Source organism: Henckelia pumila, chromosome 3 (assembly GCF_033568475.1).
Source record: "Henckelia pumila isolate YLH828 chromosome 3, ASM3356847v2, whole genome shotgun sequence".
Lineage (NCBI taxonomy): Eukaryota > Viridiplantae > Streptophyta > Magnoliopsida > Lamiales > Gesneriaceae > Henckelia > Henckelia pumila.
In genome coordinates, this window is record NC_133122.1 from 15,533,718 (window position 1) to 15,543,699 (window position 9,982).

The 9,982-nt window shown below is 33.0% G+C and overlaps 1 long non-coding RNA gene across 5 annotated transcripts; it reads right to left on the bottom strand.

The window, feature by feature from the left end:
* Nucleotides 1-6,100: 6,100 nt before the first annotated feature.
* On the bottom strand, nt 6,101-9,368 carry LOC140890464 (uncharacterized). 5 transcript variants are annotated; one of them, XR_012152199.1, is made up of 4 exons: nt 9,024-9,368; nt 6,567-8,637; nt 6,429-6,486; nt 6,101-6,345 (listed from the first exon to the last, which is right to left on the bottom strand). It is a non-coding gene; the product is annotated as an uncharacterized lncRNA (long non-coding RNA). The 5 variants fall into 5 exon arrangements; XR_012152200.1 differs by having other exon boundaries at nt 6,567-7,187; nt 7,896-9,368; XR_012152198.1 differs by having other exon boundaries at nt 6,567-7,187; nt 7,753-9,368.
* Nucleotides 9,369-9,982: the final 614 nt, after the last annotated feature.

A 9,982-nucleotide genomic window follows, 5' to 3' on the forward strand; every position in this document is an offset into this window, starting at 1 on the left:
ACCTATTTGGTATGCATGCTGACACATATCAATTGCTAAGAGAAGATTCAAAAACCTATTTCATACACACACTTACGAAAAGTAAAAAAGAATCAAGCATATAGACACCATTTAAATAGTTTTAGTAAGCAAGAAAAAAAAGGAGTAAAACAAAGCCCTTGAATTGAAACTAGTCCACATGCTTGTAGAATATTGGAGATCAAGAAAAAAGAGAGAAAAAGGACGATCCAATTCCACCAGCAAAAGCCCTCATCTACATGCTTGCATAAACCGAAAATCAAGAAATAAACACAAAAGGGTGAACTATATAGTAGGTTTGATGCTCGAAAGGGCTCTTTCAAAAAATAACAAAAAAAACACACGTAGATGATTGATTCAATTCAGTACATATAAACAGAAAAAGGCAAATAAATAAAAATAATACCAGGTCCCAAGGTTCATAAAGTTCTTTTTACTTTAAGAAGTTCAAAACATAAACAATTAGAATCATTTAGCTTATCCTCATGCAATAGGAGAAGAATCACACTTGCAATAAAGAGACGATCTCACCCTATCTTGCAATAAACAAAGAAACAAAACAAGACAGAGTTTCAAACAGAAAAGACTCAAAAAATCTTCAAATACTAAAATCCCAATTACAAAAACACAAAAGTACAAACTTTTTCCATTCAAGAAAACAATCCACCGAATTCATACCAAATGAAGAAAAGTATTTAGAGAATCAACTGCTTACATAAGTATATTTAGAAACATTATATACAAACAATATCCGCCGAGGTAGAACTAGGCATGTTGAGACTAAAAAACCATACACAAACAAAGGCATGCCACATATTAAAAAACAAAGCAAAAATGAACGATCAGGCATGAGATTTGAGAAAGGCATAGCACACTCAACAAAGCAAAAACTAAGTAGCGACATTCTCAAATCCATATACTCCTTATACAAAATATTATTTTTAATCGAGATATTACATTGATTATTACCAGTAAATAAATGAGTCAATTACCTCAACATATTCACTTGTGTAAGGGACAATGAAATGAGCAGGGGTCCAACAAGTTCCATCAATATACTCCTTATAAGCACCCTCATCTCCCTTCAACGGTGAAGCAGACTTTACAGAAGCTGTGTATATAAGCCTCCCACTGTTCTCGATCAAACACACAAACTCGCAAATATCCTCGTCGAATCCACGGTTGCATCGATCCTGTTTTTGTACTGCTTTCGTTTCCAGATCCCAAAATCTGTTTCTTCTTTAATCAAACAGAAAATATCAAATTGGGTCAACAAAATCCAATCATTTCTTCTTAATCTCTACCCGAATAAAATGAATGAAACAATAAATACAATCAATCACAATCCAAGCTCAAACCCTGAACTTTAGCTTCAAACACATCAGCAGAAACATCTACCTGAAACAAAAAATAGGATGAGCAAACCTCTGTAAGCGTAAAACTCCACTTGATGTTCATTATCCTATAAATTAGTCATATTATTAAAATACATTCATATTTCTTGGAGAACAAAATCATCACTGTTCCTTGAGCTTAAAAAAAACCAAGTTGACAAAAATATGAGATAAAAAAGTATTCATCAGCAAGATGAAGAAAAAAAAGGATTCCTAGTATCTCCACCAGCGCATTCATACACCTCCCATATATGCATGCATGTGTGTGCGTAAATACGCGCACACACACAAGCGCACGCGTGTGTAAACATATATATATATATATATATATATATATATATATATATATATATATATATATATATATATATACCTGATCAAGTGTCAAGGTATCATGATCAACCAAAACTTCAGGAAGTACAAGGTTGTGCACTTGTGAAACATAAGCAAGAACCTAAAGACAAAACAAAAATGGTCAAAGTAAAAAAAAAACCAGAGTTGCATAATCAAATAAGAATTTTCATAATATATCTTTATAGATGTATTTTCTTGCAAGAAGAAAAAACGAATAACAAGAACAAGAAAACAAAAAAAGATATTTCAGTACGCTTAGACTCTGGCTTGTCGTGTACATGCCCTGCTTCGGAAGGCTTTCTTTTAGCCATGTGCAAATGCAAAAGAATTGTGGGGCGGGACTGAAATTCCAATGAAAAGATAGCTATTCATCTTACATCCCCGAATTACATGTGCTTTCAAAAACTCATTTTTATCTTTCAAGTAGTTGTATTTCTTCGCTGCTAGGTCTTATTTAAAAAAGTCATGAATGAATAATATAATTAATGATGATAAATTAATATATTTACATAGTGTTCTTTGACGATATATATGTTAAGGTACCATTTGGTTCATAAACGAGATGAGCATGAATGAATAATATAATTAATGATGATAAAGTAATATATTTACATAAAAAAATAGTGCACGCTACTAATCTTTAGAATAATTTACATTAGACAATAAGATGAATAATCAACCAAATGTGTTATCCACTGCACAAAAAAATTAGATTCATTATTGTCTTTGATAAATAATACATATATAAATGTTTTCACGTATTTGATATAGGCTTGAATGGCACTAAAGTAACCTTTCATTTCTTGTTGTACGAAATTAACACGAAATCTAAAATATTCTATTGTAATCCCTAATAAATTAAGACAAACTCTCCTCCAAACTGTTAAGATATTTTGTCCTAATGGTAAAGATGAGACCTTAATAACTCTAATGGTCTTGAATTTAAGACCTTAATAACATATCATTCTCCAATATGCTATAATCATCTAAAGGGTGATGTCATATTATGGTTTTATACCCTTTCTAAGGGCCGGAACAAAAGTTATAAGATTTTAGGAATTTTTCTCACTTCTAACGTCTTGAATTCTAACAGCATGTACCTTTTCAAATTCGGAGCATGAGGAAATAAGCATAACAAATTGGAACAAAGAAAGTACAAGCACAAGGAAACAAACTATGCATAACAAAACATGTAATGAATCGATCGAATTTTAACACATACATATTTTTTTAATATATACACATAAGTCCACTTAACTCATTCAAATGTATGAACCAAACTTGGTCAAAACTTGGACATAACTTTGGTCACTTATAACTCGAAGTCAAGTATGAATTTGAGTTATATAACCCCTAAGAATATGGTCTTGTTGCTTCCCAAAATAAGACTAATTTAGTACGTGTTTGGCAGCACTGAGTGGCTCAATTTCATGGAGAGTTTTTGAAGAATTTTAACACATACATATTTTTTAATATATATACATAAGTCCACTTACCTCATTCAAAGTGTTTGTAAGGCCTGTAACAACCATGGTAGGAGTTTTTCCTGGAAACTTTTGGCCACCGAACGCCTGATGCTGATAAATAAAAATAAATACATGGCTCAAATTAATGAACTAGCTAGTAATTGATAAATTCAAACCCCAACAATCTTTATATTTGTTGGCAAGACTACTGCTTCAAGAATATTGATGTTACTGAACACAAAACTACAGATTATTAATTTAGCTAAAATGTTCTGACTAGAAGATGACCATAAAGTACGAAATTACTCAAGTACTTCAAAGTTGTTCCGACTTTCATGAAGATGACTACATCTCAATCTCAAAACACAAAAAAACGAAATAATAATATATATTTTTCCTTTTCAGATGGAATATTTAACCTGAGAGGCTTCGGAGGAAACGAGCACTATTTCGGTATCGATCTGTTGCTGACAGCCCCGTCATTCAAACTCGCCAGGAAAGGAGGCGGAGCGAGCCAGCCCCGCTAGAGCTTCCGTCGCTTCCAACTCAAATGTCAACATCCTATGTGAGGTGCATAGAATGAAAAAAAATTAATTTTGTCAAGTCCAAGGACAGGCCATCCCTATATCTTACCAACCCATATAAAAATCATTAGATCTTTGAGTTGCTATTACATCCTCTTTTGAATCGGTGTAAGGAACCATCCACAGGTTATAGATGTTAAATCCAATATAACTTTCTGTGTGTCCTGCATTGGAAAATGTCCGCCTTGAGACAACAAGATCTCACAAACTCAAACAAACTTAAGCTTATCTTACGCAACATTTCTTCATAAATTACCGAATCTTTTAGAAGCAACCACAGACACACATTTCCACTAGCATGTCATTTGATAAACAGGAACATTTGAGGACTCGTGAATAAAACAAACCAAATAGTTTCATCGATAAAAAATAAACATAACAAATTCAAAAATTTTACCTTATATTTTTCCTTGTAGAGTTTCACAACAGCAGAATGATCCAGCAAGATATTATGCCCCACAAGATATGGTTCAGTAGTGGAATTGCCCTCGAACAAACATCTGAAGAAGGGGATCGATGGAGCTTGGAAGAAAGGGATTGATATGGATTTTGGATCGGAAGACGACGACCAGCTCGTGGTGGTGGTGGAAGGCTGAAGTTGTGAATCGGCGGGACGCTAGGGATGAAGAAGGTGATCGATGGAGTTTGGAAGAAGGGGATCGGTGGAGTACTTTGGGTTTTTTATGATTTGTGTCTAACTCCAATAATTGAATAAAGATAGAAAGCTGAAGGAATTAATTCACCACTTACATTAAAAATTAATTTTAGTTTTTCACTTTTTTACTTCGGCAAAATAATATATGCCGAAGTAATATGTTTTCAAAAAATAAGTGAAGCCCGTGTTTTTTTAAATACCAAAGTAAAATGTGTGTTTTTACTGCATTTGTGTTATTACCGAAGTTGTTTATTACATATTACTTCGTACTTAGTAATTGCCGAAGTAAAATGCGATTTTCTAGTAGTGTAAATTTGCTAAGCTAAACTTATAGGCAATAATAATTGTTTTAAAAGCATGTTTCAAGGAAATACCGACACTGGATTTTGAGGTCGAGAATCTCCTACCTAAAAAGGTAATACTTGGGGAACTTATTATGTATTTGATGGCAAGAGTTAAGAGTTGATGAGCATTTGGATTCTATTCCTTAATTATCCTGGTGTGTGCATCACTAATTTAGTCAAGGGACAAAGAAATTAAAAAATGTTCGAGTGAAGTACGTTAATTACTTTTGATAAAATGCTCCTCTGCTCATGCAACTTAAATATGACACAATAATATAAATTTTTTTTTATTTGTATACATATATATAATGCTCATCCTCCATTGTCGAAAAATATGTGTTTCTGGCTTGCTGCTTCTGTACATACACTTCAGTGTTGCTTGTTGATAAAGGTCTCAATGCTACGACATAAAAGTTGGCATCAAAATAGAAATTGATGTAGTTTATTGGTGAAGATTAATCTTTTAGTTAATTTCATATTTTTATGTTTATCCATTATTTGTTGTATTTAATTTATCATGTATACTTCAGATTTTTATGTTTGTCATTTAGTTGGTCGTTTATGAAATTTTCTAGAATGTCGTAAATATTATTTTGAAATTTTGGAAAATTGTATATTAATTTTATTTTCAAATTTTATATTTTCATTGATTCATAATATTAGAATTTTTATTTTATTTTGTTTTTTATTTGAAAAAGACAGTATTTTTTTTCAGTTGTAGTACGGTGTTTAAAACTGTTGTCGAAAGTCGTGTTGTTAAAATTCAAGCTCAAATACAACAGTCAAAAACTGTTGTCTTCTCTCAAAGACAACAATTTTTCACTGTTGTCTTTGAGCTTGACTTTTAACAACATGGTCTTCTACAACAGTTTTAAGCCCCCTACTATAACTGAAAAAAATGTTGTCTTTAAGAGTTTTTCTTATAGTAGTTGATGGACATATGGATCTACCGATTTGCATAAAACCGTGGCAATTTTAGCAACAATTTTTTCATAATCGTGGCTAAAATAACCACGGTTTTATGCAAAACAGTGGCTAAAGTAGCCACGATTTTTTAAAAATCCGTGGCTAAAATAATCACAATTTTGCATAAATCCGTTGTCATGATAACCGTGGCTAAATTTAACAACGGTGGATTTAACCATGGTTTCAAAAACCGTGGCTAAAACCGTGGCTAAATTAATTTAATCACGGTTTTAGCTACGATTTTGGCCGTGGCTAAATAGCTTGTTTTTTTGTAGTGTATATATATATATTATATACATATATGTACACTAAATGTATATATATGATACATAAATATATGATAAATTTATATAATGTAAAAATCCAGTGGCATACATATAACATAAAAACCAATATCACCTAAGCAATACACATCATAATATCCATATGTGGTTCAATAAACAAAAAAGATCAAACTCATCAGTCATCACTATCATCATCATCATATTACTTTCTTCTCCATTATTTCGCATCACATCACTCCATGCTATAATCAGTATTATTGTTAGTGCGTGACTATGGCTCCTACAAAATAAAAAGACATAGAGAAAAAAATATATTTAAATTTAAAACACCTAAATGCAATAACAAAACAACTTATTACTTACCTCTATATCAGAATCATTGTCGAACCTTTGATTCTTTGATCATTTGAAGCTGGAGAATCTAAGAAAAAATAAATAACAAATATTACAAATGAAAAAAATATATATTAGAAACAATTTCATTTAGAAACTATTTAATACCTTGAATTTCACTCCATAACCAATCTCGAGCACAAATCAAAGCCTCTACAGTTTTAGGATGAAGCCTACTGTGGTGAGCACTTAAAACTCTACCACTATTACTGAATGTTGATTCAGAAGCAACGGTCGTCATAGGAATGCCAACACATCCTTGTCAATATCATGCAAAATGGGATATTTGATCCCATTGCTCTTCCACCAACATAAGATATAAAATTCGCTTGTATTTCTTGGCAAAAGTGGCTCTTCTCAATAATAATCCAAGTCTGATTCTCATTTTCGGTACTAGTATTAGAATCCATGAAAATCTCGAATTTATCAGCATAGCTACAACTTTTAGGAAGTGGAGGCCTTGAAGATGAATATTGCGAATCTTTTGCTGCCTGAGATTTTTTAGATTTCTTCTCATACTCTTCAACCATTTCGAACAACTTTTCTTTAGTTTTTCAATCTCAAATGAAGATATATCGCCATAAACAAGAGGATAATAGAACTGAATTGTCTTCATCTTACACCTCAGATCTAAAATGCTTCCAATTGCCAATAAACAATTCATCACATCCCAATACTTATCAAACTTTGATATCATGTTTGTTGCCATTGTTTTCACCACATTATCATCTGAAAGAAGCCAGTCACTAATTGACAATTTAATATCACAAATAGTTGAGAAGAAAATATTGATAGTGGGATATTTGATCCTCGAAAACAACTCTGTAGCATCACAAAACATCACCAATTTAAAAGAAATATTTCTCACTTTTGACCAATATTCTTCTGTGGGAACTCTTTTATATAAAGTTTCACGTTGCTTCAAACGAGCAAACATATCTTTATATTCCAATGCAATTTTAAGCATTAAATAAGTAGAGTTCCATCGTGTTTTGCAATCAAGTTCCAATTTTTTGTGTGTTTGGAACCTTCGATTGTCGTGTTGTCTCAACAAATTTTTCATTTCTTTTTGGAGTTGCTGTCCAAAATCCAACACCATAACGAATTGTTTCAATACTATCACTGATTAATTCCAGTTCATCTCTCACAACCAAATTCAAAATATGGGCACAACACTACATATGAAATAATTTTTCTTCTAAAATAAGTGAACTTGGAGGAAGCTTGTCCAAAATAAGCCCAATCATAGCATCATCAGTTGTGCAATTATCAACAGTCAAATAAGATAACTTACGATCTAAGTTTCAATCCAGGAGGCAATCAACAAGGGCATTTGCGAGGACCTCGGCAGTATGTGGACATGGCAATAATAATAATAATAATAATAATAATAATAATGGTAATTACAAGTACAAAATTAAAGAGTTAAAAAAATACCTCACAAGTAGACTTTGCAATTTCCACGAAACATCGATGAAATGTGAAGTTATGGCCATGAATCCTCTTTTTTGATTACTTGAAGTCCACATATCAGTTGTCAATGCAATACGACTAGCATTTAACTCCAATAATTTCATTGTTTGATCTCTTTGATACTCAAATATCTTCATAATTTCGTTCTTGATTGTGTTTCGGGAAACAACTTTAAATAATGGTTGTAAGGCATAAGAGTACCTCTAACCCCACATGATCAACTATCTATAGAGGATACTCATGCAGTGTATTCATATTCGCAATCACTGCCCTCCCATGATATTGTTTGAAATGATATGTCCCAAGCATCGATGTCCCCTCATTGGATTTTGTTGGCTGCAATATTGATTGCTTTATGATCTTCTGTTTTTTATGCAAACATGTTTTAATGCGTCAAGTAAATGCTTGGTATCATTCTTAATTAGTTTCACCACCTAAGGACTTCTTACAATCATTGCAAATTTCTTTCCATTTTCCTCCAATTAGCTTTCTCTGAAATGATCCCATGCTGGAGATCTATATTTTCTTTTATTGCCACCATCTGCTCCTGTAAATTCAGCATCTAAGGTCTCATTTTGAGGTGTTTCGTTGGCATCGATTGAAACACTCTCATTTTGCGAATGCGATGTTGTCGATGGAAGTGCTTGACTTCCCACAGTTGGAACATTTTGCATAATATTTTAAACCCTTTATCGTTAATTTCCATCTAAATGATACATTAATATTAAAAAAAATATTAGAGTAATCTTCCAAAATTAAATATACCAGCTATTAACAAGTCACACACATCTAAATATATAATCCGAGCAAACAATATTATAATTTGAATTTGAAATACTAATCGGGCAATGATACCAACACAATAAAAATAAAATAAACAAACTAAAAATTCCTTCAACATCAGAACATGAAATCTGGTGATTCCTCTACTAGTTCTACTCCAAATTTAGTACATATACATATAATAAATAAAACCTAGAATTAATCGAAACTCAAAACTGAAAAAAAACTCCAGTAAATGGAGCAGTTTATGAATCCATTTTTTCAAGTAAACATAATAGAAAAAACGAGAATCAAAATAAAAAGATTTACCTCTCACAAAAATGGGTTCTTGTCACTGGCTCGAAAGGGATGCCCAACACTGAAAAGAAATCAGAAAAAATGGACATACAGAAGTGAAAAATCAAAACTATTAGTCCACCACATAAATAAACAAACGAAAGTACTAGGTTTCAGTAATCGAGTACTATCTTGGATAAACTAGAAATCGGAAGCCGGGATGGATTTCTCTCAGCCTCAGTACCTTCGAGAAATAAGAAGCCGGGACCGATCGGAACTCAAAAACAGACTAATTGTAATGGGGACTTGGGGGTGGCGCGGTGGGAGAGTGGAAGTAAAGGGATGAAGCGAATCGAGATTTGGGAAAGACAGAGAGTGGGATTGGATAGGTTTTCACGATGTAAACCTAATGTATAAATTTAATTATTATTATTATTATTATTATTTATTTATTTTATATTTTCGGGGCCATCGGGGCGGGTTCGGGGATGGGGATGACATCACCATACCCGCCCCACTCCACTGCGGGAATTTTAAAAAAATCCTCGAACCCGAACCCGATCCCGAAACTCTCCCCCGAACCCGACCCGTTTCGGGTTTTTCTCACGGGAACCCGAACCCACGGGAAAAATTGTCATCCCTAGCTGTTGTTCTTCCTATTTATTTCTCTCCCAAAAACATTCTAAACACATTTTGCAATTCTTTTGATCTCTCCCAAAACCCCCCTATTTCCTCTCTCAAAGCAAACAAAACCTAATTCAAAAGCTTCATTGGGATGGCGAGACTACTGGTGAGTATACCTGAAGAAGAAGAAGAAGAACTGAACCTAGGGAGGTCTTCGATGGAGGCCGATTGTGAAGAATAGTTGGAGGATCTGAATAACGACATTGCATCTGGAGAACCAATGGATACAAATTCGGACATGATTGAAGAAGAAGATTCATGGATCGATTTCAATTTTGAAGGAGGCTTGCGGATGGAGGTGAACCAAA